The sequence below is a fragment of the Balaenoptera acutorostrata genome, chromosome 3 (assembly GCF_949987535.1).
Source record: "Balaenoptera acutorostrata chromosome 3, mBalAcu1.1, whole genome shotgun sequence".
NCBI classification, from domain to species: Eukaryota; Metazoa; Chordata; class Mammalia; order Artiodactyla; family Balaenopteridae; genus Balaenoptera; species Balaenoptera acutorostrata.
The window spans coordinates 174,690,893-174,713,330 of record NC_080066.1 but is presented as its reverse complement, the minus strand read 5'-3'; positions in this window follow the sequence as shown (position 1 = coordinate 174,713,330).

Below are 22,438 nucleotides of genomic sequence, written 5' to 3'. Positions count from 1 at the left end.
GTGCCAACAGCTAACAATATGTATTGTGCGCCTAAAAATGTGTTAAGAGGGTAGATCTCAGTTTACCGCACACATACAAAAGCGAAGGGACACAAAGAAACTTTTGGAGGTGATAGATATGTTTATAACCTTGATTGTGGTGATGGTATCAGGGTGTATGCATATGTCCTAACTCATCAAATTGTAGACATTAAATATGAGCTGTGTTTTTGTATATCATTTATGCCTCAACAAAGCTAGAAACATTTTGTTGTTGTTGTTGTTGTTGGCCATGCCACGCAGTTTGTGGGATTTTAGTTTTCCCGCCGGGAAAACTAACCGGATTGAACCTGAGCCCTCAGCAGTGAGAGCGTGGAGTCCTAAACACCGGACCGCCAGCGAATTCCCAACAAAGTTGGAAAAAAGAAAATAAATACAAAATTATGTACACACACACTGTAGCCATTTAGGTTGTAGATTTGCATTCTCCCTCCCAGATCCTGTAAACACTTGATTGTTGCTTTCAAGACAATGAGGCAGTGTGGGACCTCCAGCCACAAATATTCGCTTCACTCTCAGTAAATTTACCATTTGGAGCTCTACGCTCAGGCTTTTCTGCCCATAATAACTTTTGTTTTAACATTGCACCAGAAGGTAATCTTTTTGAAGACATTGCAAGTGACAATTAGGGATTCAATTTAAGATAAAATCCAACTCTACGTGGTACTGCCAAGTCAAATAACTCACATTAGGTAACAGCACCAGACAGGCAGAGACAACATTTTCACAAAAGGCAAGTTCTTTTCAAAGTCAGTTGTAAGCTGCAGCCCGATTTCAGGTCCATCAACATTTGAAAAGACATGATCTTGTAGCTAAGAAAATACGATGTAATAACTGTCGTATGGAATTTACTAAAGTTAATTTTTCAGTAAACACAGTGTTAAATACATTTCAAAGTACAGGTGCAGCTCAAATCAATGATTTTCTTACTGCCTCTTTCTAACACTCAGAGGTCAAAGAATGCTTTCAGGTATCATTAGAGCCCATTCAGCCTCGGGAGACTTCCTGCTCCATCAGGCAGAGATGGGGGTGGGTTCTGGGGTCGCTGCATTACCAGCACTGAGGCTGCCACATAACTGGGGCTCAGTCACAGCAGATGGTTGTCAAACGACCTCCCCAGACTATCATCATCAGGATCCTAATATCAGTACGAGTCAGAACAGCTTTTGCCTAAAACAAACAGCATTTGAACTTGGTCTTCCTTGAAAGATGGGCGAGATGGTGTATTAGTCAGATATGGCTGCTATAACAAAACTCCATACACTGGGTGGCTTCTAGACAACAGAAACTCATTTCTCACAGTTCTGGAGGCTGGAAGTCTAGATTGGGGTGCCAATGTGGCCAGGTTCTGGGGAGAGCCTCTTCCAGTTGTAGACTGCCCACTTTTTGTTGTACCTTCACGTGGTGGAAAGAGGGAGAGAGAGCCCTCTTCTCTCTCCTCTTATAAGGGCACTGACCCCATCATGAGGGCTCCACCCCCATGACTTAATGACCGTCCAACAGCCTCACCTCCAAAACCCATTGCATTGGGGTTAGAGCTTCAACACGTGGATTTGGAGGGACACAAACATTCAGTCCATTGCAGTCAGGGAGTGGAGGTTGATCAGTGGAGGAAGGAACATATGGGGAGAGGATAGAACTCTAGGAAAAAGAGCAAGAACAAAGCACAAAGATGGGGGCGCATCTAGGAAGCCCGAACAATGAGGGCTGTCTTGCTGGGACAGAAGTAGGAGGTGAGAGGTAAGGAGCCTTGACTCAGGAGGTTGGAGGGGGGCTGGCTAGAGTATCCTGGGCCTTCGCTGCCATGCTATGAAATTACAAATTTTTCCAACTCCATTTGGCAGAGATTAGAGAGTTACGAGGTATTTGACCTTTATCTTATGCCATTTAAAAACGCTTTTAAATACTCAGGTCAACATTAGCACTTGGGCCAAAATGATGAGCCTTTTTTAAATTTCAAACTAGCCAACCAGGATATCACTTCAAACCTTATGTCCAATATGACATTTCCTGCTAAACAAACTCCAAGTCACAGTGTAATTACTCCGCGGCTGCCCTTGCCAGCATTCACGCCTCACTGTAATGTTGTGTACCTGAGTCCCACTTCCAGATTTTCAGAAGTCTCCCATTCTCCAATTCTGACCGTTCCTAAGCATGTTTTGTTATAAGAGGAGACATAATACAAGGACAAAATGGCTGGGCTACTTGGCAGACTACAACTCTTCTGTTGTAATAAAACTTCTTCCAATCCCTTCAATTAAGAATGGTGTGGGCTGAGTTCTAGCCCCCAAAAGACACGTTCAAGTCCTAAACCTTGGTACCTGTAAATGTGACCTTATTTGAGATAGGGTCTTTGTGGACATAATCAAGTTAAGATGAGGTCAAACTGGATTAGGTGAGTGTCCTCATAAGAAGAGGGAAATTTGCACACAGAGATCTGGAAACAGGGAAGAAGGCATGTGAAGGCAGAGGATGAGGAGATGTTCCTACAAGTCCAGAAACACCCAGGATTGCAGGCAACACCAACGAAGTGAAGAAAAAGGCCGAGAACAGGTTCTCCCCAGAGCCGTCAGAAGGAACCAACCCTGTTGGCATCTTGATTTGGGGCTTCTGGCCTCTTGAACTGGGATGACGTATACTTCTTTTGTTTGGAGTCACCCATTTGTTATGTCAGCCACAGGAAACTACTACATGGGGACACTGAGAGGAGGGGACCTGCCTCAGATCCTGGAGCTGCTTTGTCACAGTGCCCGTCTTAGATGTCTTCTCTGATGCCTGGGTCCCTAATCCAGCTTAAAGGTAAGCACGTGTTCACCTCTTAGGCTGCATTTTACTAAGCTTTGTACCAAAGGAACGAGCAGGAGAGAGTGAGTTATTGAGGTTGGTGCCCAGTTTTCTAGAAACAAACACCATTCTTCCCTATCAAATCACTGTGGTCTTCTTATCCACCTAATGAATTTCTGTCACATACGAAAGATGTTCCCCAAAATGTAAACTACTATGCCTCATGAGCCCAAACACAGATTGGTGCATTCTACTTGCCTTCATCTGCCCAGTCCCTGTTCAGCTAGAGTTACTAAAAGAATAATAAGGAGAAAATAATTGTGCACTTTAGTTCTGTTTTTTAAAGAAATGAATTAATAAATAAGGTGAAATCCTGTCATACATTCAACTCCCTATAGATCTGTTATCTGACGTCTTGGTCCATAATTCAAAATCTCTTTAATGAGCGAATTTTTTCAGCTACAGGATTATATTTAGTATTTCAAGGACTTCTCTGAATAGTAATATTTAGGATAAGCTCCGTTGATCAAATTTCCTTGGGATTTTTCAGAAGATTCAAAACACCTCACCCAGTTGACACCAATATAAAGAGTAAAACCCAAGCCATGTTTCTGAATTCCCAAACCCTGATCCTGGATCCTTTACATCATCCTGTGGGAATGTAAGTGGCGGGGGCAGCAGGAAGGAGAGGCAGAGCCCTGGAGGAGAAGAGGATGAGATTCGGAGTCAGAGATCTGTACACTCGGATCCTGGTTTTGCTGTGTATCACGGGGGACTCTGGTAATTGAATTAAGCTCTCTCATTTTTCCCCTTTGCACCTTGCAAAGCGAGTGGTGGTTCAATGAAACAATATACACATCTTGGGTGGTTCTGAGCGGGAAAGAAACCTACTGAACTGGAAGAGAGAAATATATTTAGCTCGAAGGGGTTCAGTTAGTCCAAAAGGTGGAAAATCATGTGATGCGTAACATGTGTGTTTGGAAACACTTTATGTGTGATGGTGGCAGGAAGATCAAGTGCTGAGCTGGGGATGAGGTGATGTCATGGTCAGTAAGATGTAAGGGGACTTAGGCAAGAAAGGAAGATGAGGAGGCACAAATCCCTGTGGCCTTGTGAGTGACGGGAGCCAGGGACTCAGGGGATGTCAGTCAAGGTACTGAAAGGTCTGCTTAAGACCAGGTGTGTGGGTAACCACCCTGGTGTCCCTGCGTGTGGGGTCCATCCTCATGCAAAGAAGTAAACAGTGACAGAGATAGAGAGGAACACATGGTCTCAGGAGATCCCCCTTGGAACGGGCATTGGAGCAGAGCTTGAGCGGCATTTGATAGAAGATGAAAAGGGACATTGTTTGGGGAAGGGAGATCATTGAGAGACAAACAGACTGGTACACACATGCACTCAGAGTGAGAGAGAGTTGGACTGCATGTCTGAGAGCCTCGTGAACTTGCCTGTTCATTCTCCCGTGGGATGGTTTCAAACTGGGAAAAAAAAAAGAAAAGCTACATGCTCCTAAACTTGCATTGCCTCCTGTGCCCTGCTTATTCTGTCCCTGCAGTGGGTCTTGGGCAGAGTTCATGGTCTTTATGGCTTATGAGCTTGTGTGGTTGTTGTGGTTTGGGGCAGTTGCAGTGTTTTGCTGGCTCAATTACTCTCATCCCCCTTGCAGTAACCAAGAAAGGTTGAGCCCATCCAAAGGAGGCAGAAGAGGGGAAAAGGCAATCAACACATATAAACTATCTTTCTTATAATAGGCACTCAATAAATGTCAACTTTATCCACTCCTAGGGTTTTATCAAAAAAAGATAAAAATTGCTCATCATGAATATGCACAGAAACTTTAAATTTATTTTATTTATTTATTTTTGGCTGCGTTGGGTCTTCGTTGCTGTGCGTGGGCTTTCTTTAGTTGCAGTGAGCGGGGGCTACTCTTCATTGCGGTGCGCGGGCCTCTCACTATCGTGGCCCCTCTTGTTGCGGAGCACAGGCTCCAGACGCGCAGGCTCAGTAGTTGTGGCTCACGGGCCCAGTTGCTCCGCGGCATGTGGGATCTTCCCGGACCAGGGCTCGAACCTGTGTCCCCTGCATTGGCAGGCAGATTCTTAACCACTGCGCCACCAGGGAAGCCCAGAAACTTTAGATCCTCAGCACCAGGTACGTAAAAATTAGAGTTGCACGTTTTTTGTTTTTTTGTTTGTTTGTTTTTTCAATACATCTTTATTGGAGTATAATTGCTTCACAATGCTGTGCTAGTTTCTGTTGTACAACAAAGTGAATCAGCCATATGCATACATATATCACCATATCCCTTCCCTCTTGCGTCTCCCTCCCACACTCCCTATCCCACCCCTCTAGGTGGTCACAAAACACTGAGCTGATCTCCCTGTGCTATGCGGCTGCTTCCCACTAGCTATCTATTTTACGTTTGGTAGTGTATATATGTCCACAGTTGCATGTTTTTTAAACAATGGTTAAAACAACTCTGTGATGTACTGCCCCGATATTTTAAATAACATAAGACGTGGACCTAACTATTCCAGTCAGAAAGTGGAAAGGAACTTGGGCGAAGATGCAGAAGGCCCAGACCCTGGATCTGACTGCAGGCACCCTGACTTGGTGTCACCAAAAGATGCCGGGTCCTCCCCCTCCTGCCTACCAATCAGCCATGAGGATGAAATCCCTGTTCGCCCATTGTCCTGAGTTTGGCAGATCATTGTACAATCTGCTCTGTCCTTTGTGGAGGGACCTGATGGACAGAAGGCAAAAGTCCTTGGTAAGTAAAACAGAAACAAAAATATTATGCTTTCTTAAATTAGAAAAAAAAAACCAAACGTTTAAAAAATTACTATTTTTCTTTCCTTAAACTTGCCAAGAATTAAAAACAGATCTATAAAGGCTACTAGACAAAAGAAAATCATTAGAAGAGTATCAAAGGATACAGGGAGTCCAGAAATAAACATATGAATTTAGTACGAGGATGTTTCATCTCAGTGGAGGAAAAAAGGAATATTTAATGAATAAGATGGATAATTGGCAAAACATCTTTAAAAAGTTCCCAGTGTTCTTCCTTATACCAAAATAAATTCCAGATGGAAGAAGATGGACATGTAAGAGAGAGAATCACAAAATAACTGCTGTGATAGTATCAATAAAAATAAAACAACACTAGCTTATCCCTGCATTGGGTACAGTGTCTGGTGTATTTGAGACATCCAATAAACATTTGTAGGATCGATATGCAATGTGCCAGGTTCTCCATAAAGTGCTTTGTATGTCGTATCTCATTTAATCCTTCTGTCAGGGCTACGAGATAGGGAATAATAGTTTCCATATTTTGCCAATGAGAAACAGAGACACAAAGAGGTTAGTTAAGTCCCCAAGGGCCACCCAGCTAATAAGTGTGAAAATGATGTTTAAACACTGAAATTCTGACTCCAGAGTCCTTGCTTGCTTTTTTCCCCATGTGTGTGTATGTGTGTGTGTGTGTGTGTGTGTGTGTGTATGTGCGTGCACATGTGCGTTTTTCTGATAGATTACATTTTTAACCTTTTATTATGGAAAAAGCTTACATGCCTACAGAAATAGAAAGAATAGTACAGTGAGTCTCCAAGGACGTACCACCCATTCGGAAGAGCCGTCATAACCAATCCCACTTCATTTGTAGCCCCACCCATTTCTGTCCTCCTTGGGTGACTTGGAAACAGATCCCAGACTGCACATCACTTCAGGTGAAAGTATTTCTGCCTCTGGTTCTAAAAGACAGAAACATTTTTCTTCAAACATAACCACAGTTCCATCATCACTCTAAAAAAATAATTTCTTAATAGCAAATATTCAATCAGTTTTCCAACTTGCCTGTCTGTCCCACTTTTGGGGAGGGGTCCATGTATTGAGGTTGTTTGACAGGGCTCTCAAGTCTCTTCTAACCCACTAGTTCCCCACCTTCAACTCTTTTTTCTCCATCCTTGCAATTTCTCTGATGAAGAGTCAGGGTCGCTGGTCCTGCAGTTTCCCACAGTCTGGATTCTGCCAACTACATCCCCTGGCGTCACTGAACACGTTCCTGCAGCCACTGTGTTTCCTGCAAACTGGCAGTTCAGTTCAGTTGAGTCTGTATGGCTTAGTCTGTACTAATGAGTGAATATTTATTAAATGTGTGGGGTGGAGAGAAAAGCCTTCCAAGAACGCCCCAAAAAAAGAAAGAAAAGAAAGAAAAACATAACCCAAAGCTGTTTAGAAAATGGTTAGATTTTTCTGCCTAAATATTTAGACTTTCCTTCCTTTATGACTGTCTTCCCTTCTCTCTCCCAAGAGATCATAAGACATTCAATAAATGGGGGAAAATATCTGCAATGCTCACAATGGTTAATATCCATAATCTACAGGGAAACTCCAGCAAATTATTAAGGATAAAATAAACAGCCTGCGGCAGCCATAAGACTGTGTCCTCGGCTCTCCTGCTGGTGGGAGGAGTGGTGTAGCTGATAGACAGCTCTGGCTGTGCTCTGAATTCACCACTTCATCTGCTCCCAGGATGCACTTTCCAGGGCTTCTTGCCTACCCATGAATTTAGCTGGCAGAGGTGCTAGTGCAGCCCCTTCCAGTATGAAGGAAACTCCTCTGAGGGCGACTTTGGCTTGACGACCCCACCGGCATGGCTGAAATATTCTAAAAACTTTCTTGAATCTTAGACTCTGCCTCCCAGCCCTCCTTTCTTCCTCTCTCCTTCATGGCGTCAGCCCTGAGTTGGCATCTGACGGCTCCTCCCCATTCCCCCCACAATAACTCTCTTGAATGTCTAATCCCATCTTGACATCTGCTTCTTGGAGGACCCAAACTGACACACACCCCACGTTTCAACTATCAGATGGGAACAATGAAAATAAGAGAGAATTGGTACTGAGGGTGTGTTGAAGTTGGCATGCCCATCAACTATCATGGGGGTGGAGCAGATAAACAGGACAAACTTTTCCGAAGGACAATTTAGCAAAATGTCTCAACATTGTAAACATTTAACCTCTTTAACCCAATGATTCTGTGCCTAAGAATTTAGTTTAAAAAGTTAAAGGAGGGCTTCCCTGGTGGCGCAGTGGTTGAGAATCTGCCTGCTAATGCAGGGCACACGGGTTCGAGCCCTGGTCTGGGAAGATCCCACATGCCGCGGAGCAGCTGGGCCCGTGAGCCACAGTTACTGAGCCTGCGCATCTGGAGCCTGTGCTCCGCAACAAGAGAGGCCGCGATAGTGAGAGGCCCGCGCACCGCGATGAAGAGTGGCCCCCACTTGCCACAACTAGAGAAAGCCCTCGCACAGAAACGAAGACCCAACACAGCCATAAATAAATAAATAAAAATAATTTAAAAAAAAAAAAAAAAAAAAAGTTAAAGGAGAAAATATATATCCATCTCAACAAGATGAGACAAAGCATTCCATAAAGTTCTATAGCTATTTATGATTTTTAAAAGACTCTTAGCAAAATAGAAATAGAAAAGGATTTCCTTAGGACTTCCCTGGCAGTCCTGTGGTTAAGACTCCAAGTTTCCAATGCAAAGGGCACGGGTTCAATCCCTGGCTGGGGAACTAAGATCCCACATGCCATACAGCCAAAAAGTAAAAAAAAAAAATTATTAAAAAAAAAAAAAGAAAAGGATTTTCTTAGCATGAAGAAGAGGTTTCCTTTTTAAAAAGTGCCTGGGGACAAGGATTGCATCTGTCATCTGCATGAACCTGGCCCTAGCCCATATGCTACCTGGCAAATGGTCAGTATCTGAAAAGTATATATTGAATGAATGAATGAATGGATGAATGAATAAATACATAAATAAATAAATGAATGGACGAAGTACCCCCAACTCTGTTTTCAACCCCATCTTCCTATTCTCCTTCCCACACCACCTACTTCAGCCCAACAGAGTGACTTTTGGTCGCTGCTGCTGACATATGGTTGCACTTGATGGAACATCTGTGAGCTGAGCTGGGAGTTTGACTCACATCCTTTGTGATTATTACTGCAACCCAGAAGAGAGAAGAGAATTCCCCATTTTACAGATGAGAAAAGTGAGGCTCACAGAAGCCAATAACTTGCCCGTGGATGTGCAGTCAGTGAGAGTCAGCATTTGGATTTAAACCCACATGTCTGTCTTGAAGGTCTGTATTCCCTCCTCCTTCTCACACACAGCCTTTCTGTGGCAGCACTAAGATGTCTGAAGACCCTGTACTTAAACCTAAAGCCCCTGATACCTGGCCACTTGTTCTGAAAAATGACAGTGTCCAGCCCGCTTCTCCCTGGAACTAAACGTGCATTATTCTTCCATGTGCCTAGTGTCTGCTGGGAATTCCACTGGCCACATCACGTCTGCCCTGTGCGAGATGCTCCAGCCACCCTTGCAATTCTAACCAGTGTGAGCACCACCCATTGGAGCTGGGGGACAAGGATGTGGGGACATCGTGTGACAGTGAGCACGTGTGACTTCAGCAGGCTCATCCAAGGACATGGCCTCGGGGCCTCTGTTCCCCACAGCCACCCGGAAATGCTTTAATTGGGGCCCAAGCCACAGACGACATCTTCTTTACAGGCCCACAAATAAGATGCCAGGTCCTCTGAGAACAGGCTGCCCAGAGCACGGTTTGTCCTCTGCCGATGTTGATTTCAGCCATTAAACTTCAGTCACTGTAACAGTCCTGATAATATCTGTGGGAGAAAAAAAAAAATCTAATTTGCAGAATTGTAGAGGTTAGAGAGCCCTTCTGGCTTTGTTAGTCATATCCTAACCCAATTCCCTTATTTTTAATATTGATAGATTAATTTTTTTTAAAGTTATCCAAAGGGCTAAGTGCTTTGCCCAGGTGATACACCTGGCCTGAAACACAGCTTTGAGTGGGAAGCCAGGAGTCCAGTCTCCCCATCTCATGCACCTTCCACTCTGCCCAGATCCCTGCGGAAATGACTGCCCATTAGGGCAGCTTCCCACCCTAAGAGTCCAGGGTAGTGGTTAGGATTATGTTCTGTCTAACCCTAGCTCTGCCACATGCCACAGGTATGGTCTTGGGCAAGTAAAAAATCTTCCCTTGCCAGGACTTCCCTGGTGGTCCAGTGGTAAAGAATCCGCCTTCCGATGCAGAGGACATGGGTTTGATCCCTGGTCAGGGAACTAAGATCCCACATGCCGCGGGGCAACTAAGCCTGCATGCCGCAAACTACAGAGCCCATGCGCCCTGGAGCCCATGCGCCACAACCAGAGAGAAACCCGTGCGCCACACGAAGAGCCCATGCCGCAATGAAAGATCCCGCATGCCACAACTAAGACTCGATACAGCCAAAAGAATAAAGAAAATAAATAAATAAATATTTTTTAAAAATGTTCCCTTGCCTCAGTTTTCTCATCTGCAAAATAAAGATGATAAAATGTGATACACACCTACGGGGGTTATCGTGAAGGTCAAATACATTAACGTATACAAGTAAAGTTGTTAACACATTGAGTGCTTGGTGCGTGGTAAGAACTATGTAAATATTTGCTATTACTATTATCATTATTATGTATCTATGAGTTACTAACCCTAGGTATAGGAAATAAACAGTTGTATCTTTTCAGGGGTGAGTTAAAATGATTCGTACCAGTTTATAATAACTCCTCAATGAAGGAACAGATGAATAAATGAATGTACAGATGGATGATCGGATAAGTCAAAAACCTCAGAAGGATAGCTAATGGCTTTGATATTTCTCCACATGACATATCTATTTGACAGAGAATTCCTTCATCTTAGGGTGTTAATGGTGTGACTTTAGACACTGTGGTTTCCCAACAGGGTGGACGTTTAGGGGAGGCGGAGTGGCTGGGCTTCCCAGGGGATTTGATCTCCATATTAAAATAATCTTCTTAGCTACAAAGGCATCAGGCCCTCCCATGTTCCAATGCAGGCTAATTGGGGCTCTGAGTTGTAGAAGAGACTCTCAGCTATGATCGATATGCATTTAAGCTCCTAAGGTAGCTTGTCAGCTGACGGGGAGGTGGAGTACAGACGTGAAAGTTAATGACACAGAAAGACAGAAATGGGTGGGAAAGGTACAATTATCTCTTGCTTTAGCATATTCTGCCCTGCCAGGAGCACAGTTAAATCCATACCATCTTAGGAGATAAGATGAGGTTTGCCTTGGAACGGCATCCATTCTGTCACCATCCAGCAAGCACCTACTACATGCTAGGCGCTGTGCCTGAGGTTGGGAATGCCAAGGTGACCCAGATGCAGCCCCTCTTTTCCACGACCCAGTAGAGAAGTGACCCAACATTTCAGAGTGCTGCGGGAGAGAGAGCATGCGCTGTGAACTGGATTCTTACCAATGCAAGAGGGTGGAGGGGGCTCTCTTGGACCTTCCTTGAGGGGGTCAGAGAAAACTGTAGGGGGAGGGGACATTTGAACTGTAGTTCCACAGATAAAGAAGAGCTTACTGTTAGAAAAGCTGGAAGGTCCCTAACAGAAGCAACAGCATGTGCAAAGGCACAGGGGCATCAAGGGAACCTGGCACTTGTGTCACAGCCATAACAGCAGTGAATGTGTGTCAGGGAGGGGTAGGAGGTGGGGAGGAGAGGTACAAAGGAACTTACACTCTATCCTGCCAGCTCTTGGAGGGTCATGAGCAGGGCCGGATTGTGATGCAATTAGCTGATCCTCTCATTTTTACAGAGGAAGATAAACGAGGACCTGGATGTGAAATGACTCCCCCAGGGGCACGGAGCAAGTTCATGTACGTGCCAGAACCCAACTCTCCAAACTCCCCCTTCAGTTCCTTGCCATCCTGCTCTATTGCTTCCTCTAAACCTAGGAAATTTTTAAAAAGAACATTAAACGAAGCTCCATTCAGAGAGAGGCCACACCAGGACAAGGAATTCTGTTTAGGGCTATTTGGGATGGAATCCCTCTTCCACTTGACAACTCAGAGACTCAGTTTACTCATCTGTAAATTAGACAAGATTATATTTTCTACCCGTGACTAAATGAGATACACGTTGTGAAAATACCCAGCATCGTGCTTGGAAAGTAGTGGGGGGATCAGCGAACATTCACCATAACCATCGATGGGATAAGACCCTTATTGGTGCCCTTGGTGAATGGGAATCTCATATCAATTCATAAAATCAATCTGTAGGCCAGGGCTATTTTCTTGGAGAATCTTTAGGAGAAATGCTCAGGTCTCCCCGCATTAGTGGTTTCCTTTAACCCACCCATCTTCTCTTGGCCAAATTAGTACGGGGCCCCCTGGGGTGACTCTGCTCATGGAAACCTCCCTGCGCAAAGGACTTTTTGATGTCTTCTTCTTCTTTGCCTCTTGGCAGTGGTGCCCTGGTTGTTCATTTTAATTCCTTAAAATTCTCTCCTTTCCTGATTTCCAAGCATCACACTCCTGTGGGTCCCTGGCTCCTCTCTGACCACTTTCTATGCCCTAAAACTCGGGATTCCCCAAAGGGGTGGACCTGCAACCCCTTCTCTTTTCTGTCTACTCTCCCCTTCTTAGGAATCTGTCACTCATGTCATGTAGTCTCCATGAGCATGAACCCGAAGCTCTGTTCAGTTTCAACCTCTCTTCCAGGATCACTATTTTTTTTTAAACTTTCGTTAGGAATTCTTTACTTTCATAGCCAGCATTTACCTGAAACGCAAACACTTTGTAACAGGACTTACTATCATTCCTCTGCAAATTGTTTTCTCCTCCTAGGCAAAGAGCCTGAAACTTGAAACTGGAGGATCTTTACTTAATAAACCATGCGAATTTGACACATTCATGTAAATTCTCAAAACCTCAGTTTCCTAAAACGGGGCTGAAAATACCGACTTCAAAATGCAATCATGAAGCTTAAATGAGAAGAGGTATGGGGAGGTGTCTTGGAAATGCCACATGCTGTTTACTCTTGGGCCATTTTGATGACTACTCTTACCAGCCAAGGGCCAGGGCCAGGCAAGTGGCTTCTTTGCACTAAGTGCAAAATATGAAGGGTGCTAGAAAAAAGTCTCAATCAAGATAAATACCATTTTAATGCAATATTCTAAAAAATCCAAAATAATGCAAAACCCCAAGATGAACAAAATATTAAAAACTTTAAAGGAAGACAGGATCTCACCCTGCCTCGCATGACCAGCCTCACTCACCTCACCCTAATTCCACTCCTGCATCAACCTCAGCAGCACCTGGGCCTCCTCCCTGTCCCCAGAACCCCCCCGTATGCAATCAGTTACGATGCCCATCAGTTCTGCCTTTGTCATCCCTGTGACATGTGTCTTGTGTCTGTCCTGTGTCCTTGGATCCCAGGAAGACTGCAGTAGGCTCCCAGCTGGTCCCTCAAGTCCACTCCTGCTTCTACCTGAATTCTCTTTTAATGTTACTGCCATCCCTCACTAGAAAAGCTTTCACCAGCTACCACCTTGTGCCTGGCCAGGGATGGATTTGGAAAAATAAGCACTTGATTATAATGTGACTTCCATTGGGCAGGAACTTCGCTGTCTTAGTCACCATGGGTCTTTCATTTTTAGAACATCTCTGGAACAAAGCAGGTGCTCAACTGATGTTTGTAAAATGAATGAATAAAAAAGTAAAGTCCTTAGCACAGTGTCCTAATTGATAAAGTTGTTTCCCACAGGGGTGCGGCTTAGAATTTCTGCACCTCCCACGCAGGTACACTGGAATGGAACCATTAAGTAAACAAATGGCAGATGGCAAGAGGCAGATTTCTGACTGTTGGGGACGGAAGTTAGAGGTAAACAAGGGGAGAAAGCTAGAATGATCCATGTGGAATGGATTAGAGTTGGAGCCATCAGAATGAACTCCTATTTATAGATATGTGTATATACACAGGTTAGTATACACATGTATATTTCCTTTATCTGTCAGCTAAGAGGATCTTGAAGCAGCAGATATTCCAACAGCACACAGCAGCCAGATCTTGGTTTCTAATACCATTGTCCAGTAAAAGTAACCAGGGCTCCTTGGAGACATGGCTGATGCTAGGACTAGGGCTGGACATATGTAAGATGAGCCTGGAGCATCTTATAGTGACAGAAAGTAAGGATGTGCTCACAAAGCTCACGACGATGGGGGTATGCCAAAGGGACACAGGAGCCAAGCGAAAGAGGCAAAGGTGGAACAATCTGAACAACAAAATAAATACTGAGTGTTGGATTATAACCCAAAGTATAAAATCAATATCCATGGGTCCATACTTATATGAATAAATAAATGGGAGAGAATAGTCAAGTCTTCCATGCAGAAAAATGCAAATAATTTATGTAGATCTTCCACCTCTTAAAGGTGGGCTGTGCATAGTAACTTCCTTCCAAAGATGACAGTATGGAAAGTGTTGGGGGGAAGGAGAGTAACTTTACAGTGGAGAAACCTGACAAGCATGACCTCAGCCTGGTGATCAAGGTCAACGTCAATAGTGATATCATGTTGATAGCGTGAACCACTTCTAAATGTGATAAGAATGGCAGTTTATCACTGTGGTAGTCTTCCCCCAAACTAATAATCCCAGTTAACGATGAGAAAAACATTAGAAAAACACAAAATGAGGGATATTCTATAGAATACCTAGCCAGTACTCCTCAAACGAACAAGGTCATCAAAAACAAGGAAAGTGGACGTCCCTGGAGGCACAGTGGTTAAGAATCCGCCTGTCAATGCAAGGAACATGGGTTCGAGCCCTGGTCCGGGAAGACCCCACATGCCGCAGAACAACTAAGCCCGCACACCACAACTACTGAGCCTGAGCTCTAGAGCCCACAAGCCACAACTACTGAAGCCCGCGTCCCTAGACCCCATGCTCCACCACAAGAAAAGCCACCACAGTGAGAAGCCCGTGCACTGTAATGAAGAGTAGCTCCCACTCACCGCAACTAGAGAAAGCCCGCACACAGCAAAAAACACCAAACGCAGCCAAAAATAAAAATTAATTAATTAATTAATTTTAAAAAAAGAAACAAGGAAAGTCTGGGGACCTGTCACAGACCAGAGGAACTTAAGGAGACATGATGACAAAAGGTAATGCAGTGTCCTGGATGGGATCAGGACATCAGGTAAAAACTAAGGAGATGAAGGACAGTCAGTACCTGACTTACGATAGCGCCACCTACGATTTTTTGACTTTACACTGGTGTGAAAGCAATATGCCTTCAGTAGAAGCCATACTTCAAATTTTGAACTTTGATTTTTTTCCCAGGCTTGTGATACGCAGTACAATCCTCTCTCATGGTGCTGGGTAGCAGCAGTGAACAGAGCTCCCGGTCAGCCGCATGATCACGAGGGTAAGCAACTGATACACTGACAACCATTCTGCACCCAAACATTCTGTTTTTCACTTCCAGTGCAGTATTTGATAAATTACATGAGATATTCAACACTTTATTATAAACTAGGCTTTGTGTTAGATGATTCTGGTCAACTGTAGGCTAATGTGAGTGTTCTGAGCATGTTAAGGTAGGCTGGGATAAACTGTGATGTTCAGTAGGTTGGTGTATTAAATGCATCTTTGACCTATGATATTTCCAACTTATGATATTTTCAATTTACAATCATTTTATCAGGACTAGCGCCATTGTAAGTTGAGGAAGATCTGTATAGGCTTGAGTTTATATTAAAGTATCAAGATTGGTTATTTGTGACAAACATATCATAGTTATGTAAGATGCTAATAAAAAGGGAAACTGGGCAAGGGGTATATAGAAACTCTCTGTATTATTGTAACTTTTTGGTAAGTCTAAAACTATTCTAAAATAAAAACGCTATTCTGAAAAGATAGGAACTTATTAAAAACAACAGTACAGTTTTGCACATGCTAAACTGTAAAGAAGTACATAAATATTACAATAAGTATGTCATTTTACCTTGAAAAAAATTTCCCTGCATTATGGTTGCTTATAGGTAATGTTGATGACAGTTGAGATGGACGCATACACAGCTCATTTAAGACAATTTGGTAATTGACTGTGATAAAGGAAGTGCCTTCATCCCTCAACTATTGCTGTTAAAGAAAAAATGATTCTGACACTTGTTAAATGGTAGGGAAGATTTTATTCAAAATATTGCCATGGGGGAGAGAGATCAGGCTCAGCTCCAGACACAGCAAGACAAGGGGGGATTTACAGCCAATGAGCAGAGTGAGGGGGGCCAGTGAATGGAAAAATACCAAAAGGAAACATCAAGGGTAGGGGGATTCTTACTAAACTACGAAACCAACTTAGTGAGATTCTTGCTAAAAACAGGCCAGAGTGATTAATTATCAAGGATGGGGGATTCTCTCTAAACTGACTTAGCAGGATTCTTGCTAAAACTGGACTTGGCAAGGACAGACCCAAGAGACCTAGGTCGAGGCTATGTCAAGAAGAGGGCTCAGAGCAGCCCAGCTAATGTTTGGTCAAGGAAAGGGTCTCTGCCATTGCCTGGCTTGGCCTCATGCAGGGTAGGCTGTCCCAGGTAGAGTTTGCTTGGTTACAATAAAAAGCAGTCAACCAGCCCCAATAACGGGCCATTGAATGTACTCAGCGTCTTCCATATTTATCGGACAGAGCTGCAGGAAGCACAGCGGGGCCTCTGGCTTCCTCCAGCTCCTTCTCCCTGGGGTCTCACGATCTCCCAGCTTGGCTTCTTTCTCAGCCTGTTTCTCCTCTCCTCTCCTCTCCACAGACCACCTTCTGTCACTCATGATCTCTGCCCAGCTGGGCAAGAGGCCAACTCCAACTGGGCAAGATGCCAACACAACTAGACTCCCCCATACCTTCTTGGTGAATGGCCACCACATCTGATCTCTGTGGCATAGTTCCTCTCATGAGGGTCTAATTGGCTCAGCCCAGCCCACAAATGAGCCATCCTTTTTTTTTTTTTTTAACTTGTTTTTATTGGAGTATCGTTGATGAGCCATCCTTGAGTCATTTCCATGATTGGTCCAATCAGCTGTTGTGGGGTCAGGGTCACGTGACTTCTTTTTGCAAACAAAATGAGCAAAGCCAGTTAGGTCAGAAGGGAAAGTTGGGAATGGGAGGTAAACCGATTGGCCTTCTGATAGACAGCCCCTTGACCTATGTTCCCTTCAGGAACATTACTGTGAATGCTGGGAAGAAAGACTGGAGTGTTCTTGGGGTTGACTTTTGCTTCTCTGAGTCAGGAGTCTATGGCTGTAATAGACAGACATTTCTTCTGTCTATTACTTTCTTGTGCTGAAATGCCAAGATGTCGGGGTAGGAGTGAGGATTCTGATTCTGATTCTTGGGCAGCCTCTGATGTAATGCTACGTGCTAGGAGCTTGAAGACCTCCTGCTGTCCCTGCTCTGACATCCCAGCTGTGTGTGGGCCCTGGCCCGGTCACTTACTCACCTGACTGAACTGTATTCCAATAGGCTGAATTGAGTTAGGACAGGTTTTGGAGACACCAGTTGATCCAGTCCACAGGCAATGAACATTTACCCCCTGCCTGCTGTGTGAGAAGGAAGGCTCTCTCCCCCCAGCACTTGGCTACCAGGTACAGAGAGTAAAAGGAGGGGCTGGCATTACCTGATTTCTTAGGCTTCTCCCATGACTCACATTAACTGTTTTACAGCTGTCAACGCCCAAGAGCTGGATTAGTGCTACTTTGAAAAAGAGAGCTAGAGAACAAGAGAGTGCGTTCAAGAGAACGTACGTGACATGGTTGCTTTCAAGGAGGAAAATGGAAAAGCCAAGAATGTGGTTGTCACTAGAGAGGGACAGGAGCCAGTCTGTGAGGGATGGAGGCGTAAATCTCTCCCACTTAGACGCTCCTCCCAGAGTTCTCTCTAGTGGGAAAAGATTGAAGGGCTGGAGAGAGAGGTTTTGGGAAAAGAGTTGACAGAGCCCCATCTCCAAATGGACCTGTGCTCTCTTGGCTGGAGCCAGACACACCAAGTTCAAGGCTGGCTCTATACCCCAAGGCAGGCTGCTTAGACTGTTCTAAGTCTTAGCTTCCTCAGCTGCAGAAGGGGAGATAAAATCCCTTTCTCCCAGGGCCACTGTGAAAAGCGTATGATAGTAGACATAAAGGTAACACCCTCGGTCCCTGATACATAGCAGCTATTTATTAAATGTGAACTTCCTTCCTCTCAAGCCGGGAGGCCCATTAATTCCGAGAATCTCAGAACTGATGAAATGTAGCGCCCACCCATTTAATCTTTCAGGTAAAGAAACTAAGGTTCAGAAGGGGAAGGCACTTGCTTGAGCATGGGACGTGGCTTTGTTGCCGACTGCATGATTGGGTTCCCTTAATCACAGGTCCTCTAGGACAGGCTCATGGGATGCCTGCGCCTGCGGGTGAAAACTAGCCCTTCAAAGTGGCTCAAGCGCACAGAATCAGTGACCTACTCCCTCACCGAAAGCTAGCAGACACAGCAGAAATGCCGAGCTGTAGTTTGAAGTTTGGGGTCCACAGGAAAGAGCGTGAACTTCCAGAAGCCCACGGTGAACACTGATGCTTGTGGGGATAAACCAGAGCCGCGGTGGCTCATACGGGGCCTGAACGCGGCCCTAGAAGACCCGCCTGGGTAACGGGGGCCCGGGGGAGCACCTCGTTCTGAGGCTGCCTTCACGGGGAAAACGTTCAGTCACTGAGGGGCACCCTCTTGTATCTGCCTGCTCAGCACCCATTCCTTCCTTTTTTCTTTTTTTTTTTTAACATTTTTATTGGAGTATAATTGCTTTACAATGGTGTGTTAGTTTCTGCTTTATAACAAAGTGAATCAGTTATACATATACATATGTTCCCATATCTCTTCCCTCTTGCATCTCCCTCCCTCCCGCCCCTCTAGGTGGTCACAAAGCACTGAGCTGATCTCCCTGTGCTATGCGGCTGCTTCCCACTAGCTATCTATTTTACATTTGGTAGTGTATATATGTCCATGCCACTCTCTCTCTTTGTCACAGCTTACCCTTCCCCCTCCCCATATCCTCAAGTCCATTCTCTAGTAGGTCTGTGTCTTTATTCCCATCTTGCCACTAGGTTCTTCATGACCTTTTTTTTTTTTTTTTCTTAGATTCCATATATACGTGTTAGCGTACTGTATTTGTTTTTCTCTTTCTGACTTACTTCACTCTGTATGACAGACTCTAACGCCATCCACCTCCTTTTTGGTGTCGGCCCCCCAAAATATCCTTTGGAAACCACCCCTCCTCATTTTTAATCCACGATTTATCTTTTCGGACCTGCATCCTTCCACCATCCTCCACTTCTAAGGTGGGCCTCGTACCATGCCTGGCCGGCCAATCAGAGCAGTGCGTGCTGCCCTGCCCGTAGTGACTGGTTCAGGGATGAGCACGTGACCGGGGCCAGACCAATCAGAGCCAATGAAACTTAACAGGTGTGTGCGCTACTGGGAAAAAGACCCTCTCTCGTTGCCCGAGTTAAAACATGGGGTGTAAGCCTGGAGTTGCCACCACCAGGGGGAAGCCGGCCTGACAAGAGAACCCACACTGGAATGCAGTGAGAGGGTCCATGTAAATACAGCCCTCCCCCCACTTGGCTTGGGTAACCAAAGTTTCGGAGAGAAACACCCCTGATATCCCAGCTCTTGGTGGCTCTGGACTTGGAACTGGAATCAGTCTTTGGGGAGGACTCCAGCTTTGTTGCAGAAGCTACCATATTGAACAGTGCATTTGGCCATGCAGAGATAAGGCCAGATTTTACCCAGTGTTCTTGGAGTAGCCCAGAACAATCCATAGCAGCCACTTCACCCTAAGATGTTATGTGTTCTGTGTACAGAAGTTGAAGACTGTTATTACTGTGGTCAGGGGGATCATGGGCTGGGAGACGCAATGCCCAGAACCCCATTCACGGAAGGACTTGTTGCCCAAATGCTGGGTGTGCTGCCTGCAGACAGCCTGCCCCCAGCAACCCCCCAGCGATGCCTCAGCTGCAGCGAGCGCCTAGCTCAGGGGCATGGGCGCTCAGTGGGCCTGCATCGCATCTCTCCTTCTTCCTCTGCCCACTCCCGCTTCCTTTCCCTCCCTCCCACGGGAGTCGATCCCAGGGGTGCTCTTTAATCAACAGCCCACACGCTAAACTTCTCTGAGACGGCTGCCCAGAGCCCCGGCCTGCTTTGTTCGGCCTGCTTTGTTCCGCCCCAGTCTCTGATGAAGGCTGTGAGCTGAGCCCAAGCCCATTTGCGAAATGCAGATGATGCCAGTGAGTGATGAGAGCGCCAGCCCAGCCTTAATACACATTCTCTTATTTGGTGAATGTTCCCTCTCCAGGGAGCCAGCGGGGCCATTAGGGCTTTCATTACAACATCTACAAGATGAAGGGCCCCTGCCAGGAGCCTACATCTGAGAGGGAGGGAATGAGCCTGGAGCAGAGAAAGCAGAACTGGGGCATGGTAGGAAGAGTGGAGGGACCCAGGAGGGGAGCAGAGTGTCAGGGGAGAGTCTGTGGGTCTGACTTCATCTCTGGAGAGAGAGGGAGGGAGGAATTGCTGAGCACCTGTTTGTGGGAGGCATGGGGCAAGGGCCCACCCCATATAGCATCTCTTCTATTTTTGTCTTCGCAGCTACACAGGGAGGCCCATATAGCCATCTTCCTTTAGGTGATGAAAAGCTGAGGCTCAGAGAGGTTAAGTAACTTGTCCAAGGCCACACAGTCTGCTTGGAATAAGAATATCTGCTTTCCTGCTCCAGGGGCTGAAAGCCAGGCCTCTGCCATCTTGGTCCCCAAATTTCTACCAGCCACCAGGCAGGTAAGCTAGGGAGGCCACTCTGCAGCCTCTGCTGTCTTCAATGCACAGGGAAGATTTACACTCTGACCTGGGGACTGACCACTTTCTTTCAAAATTTGTCAAGAAGCCCTGTGCCTTATAAAGGCATCTGACTCAGTACTCTGTGTGCAAACTCCACTTCACAGGCAGGGATCATGGAGGGGAAGAAGCTGAATGAAAGGTTCAAGCAACCAACCGCTACCTCCAGACCTCCAGCTGCAGGCACTGTTATTGCCCTCATTTTACCGGTGTGAAGTCGAGCGCCATGTGGCACAACTGAAACCATGACCCAGCCTGTGTGGTACCAGAGTCTGCTCTAGCCCCTGCCTCGTGTGGCCTCAGACGGCTCAGTCCTCAGCACGGCGGGGACGGGCCAGGTGTGTTTGTTTGATGAATGACTGAATGAATGCTTGGTTGACACCCTGTTGACCAAGAGCTCCCGGGGCAGGGAACAGAGCCCTTTGCACACGTGTCTCTACAGCTGGCCTCACGCAGGAGGTGCTCAATAATAACAGTGGGATGACTTACAGGGCTGCATGGGTAGACGGATGACTGTTCTGGGATCTCTGCCCAAGCACAAGCTTTGGTTTTCCTGTTGTCTCCCTTCACTAGCGACAAGGGGATCTAGCCTGGCTATTTTCCTCCATGAACTTGCGAAGACCAGACTGCTGTGAGGCCCAGGTGTCCCTGATTAGAGAGCTGGTGGGTCCCCAGGTCGAGTGGCTGGAACTGGGTGCAGGAGGGCTTGGCTCGCAGGGTCCCCTCCTCAAGTGGGACAGGAAGAGGTGAATAGCCACAGCTCCCTGAAGTTGGGCAGGAACCACGGAGCTGGTAAAGGGGGTAGCAGCTCTCTTGCTATTGCTTTGGAGCCATCCATCCCTGGTAACATGGGCCCATCAGATTGTCACCTGCCTCTGACTTGCTTCTTTGCACTTCTGCCATGGCGGTAAGTATATTGCCTGGGCTGGCCTGCTGGTCCCAGAAGAGGAGAGAGACATAGAACAGAGCCAAGGCCCAGCTAGCCATAGCTGGTCATAGGCACATGAATGACAACATGACAATGGCAGAACCACCTAGCTGAGCCCAGCTCGGTCAGAGCCAACATTCAGCCAACAACTCATGAGAAACTCTAAATTTTTAGGTTGTTTTAAGCCACTGAATTTGGGAATGGTTTATTATATGATTCAGGTGACCTTGAGCAAGTTACTTAATCTACTTGTGCCTCACTTTCCCATTTGTAAAATGGGGGAATTAGTAAAACTGCTCCGTGGAATTTTTCTGAGGATCAGATGAGTTAACATCTGGAAAACACTTAGAAAGACACCTGGCTCATAGCAAGAGCTGTGTAAATATTTGTCTAGTAAAATACACATCTTGGTGTTTATTTGAATAATGCCTGTCTCCTCCATGTGACTGTAAGCTCCATGAGATTAAGGTCCACACTTGTTTGCTCATAATGTCCCAATCACTAGTATAATGCTTGGCCCATAGGAGGCATTTAGTAAATACCTGTTGAATTGATAATAGATTTTCCCCATCCCTAACACACATAGGAATTGTAAGATCAAATACTGAACTTCCTTTTTTTAAAAAAAAAATCTACATTTAATGAGCACTTACTAAATGATAGGCACCACATGAAACAACATATACCTGTCAGTCTGCTAGGGCTGCCATAACAAAATAGCACAGACCTAGTGTTTAAACAGCTAACATTTATTTTCTCGTAGTTCTGGAGGCTGGAATGCTGAGATTAGGTGGCAGCAAAATCAAGTTCTGTTACAGACTCTTTTCTTGGCTTGCAGACAGCCTCCTTCTCACTGTGTGCTCACATGGGGTAGGGAGGGAGGGAGAGAGAGAGATAAAGAGAGAGGATGA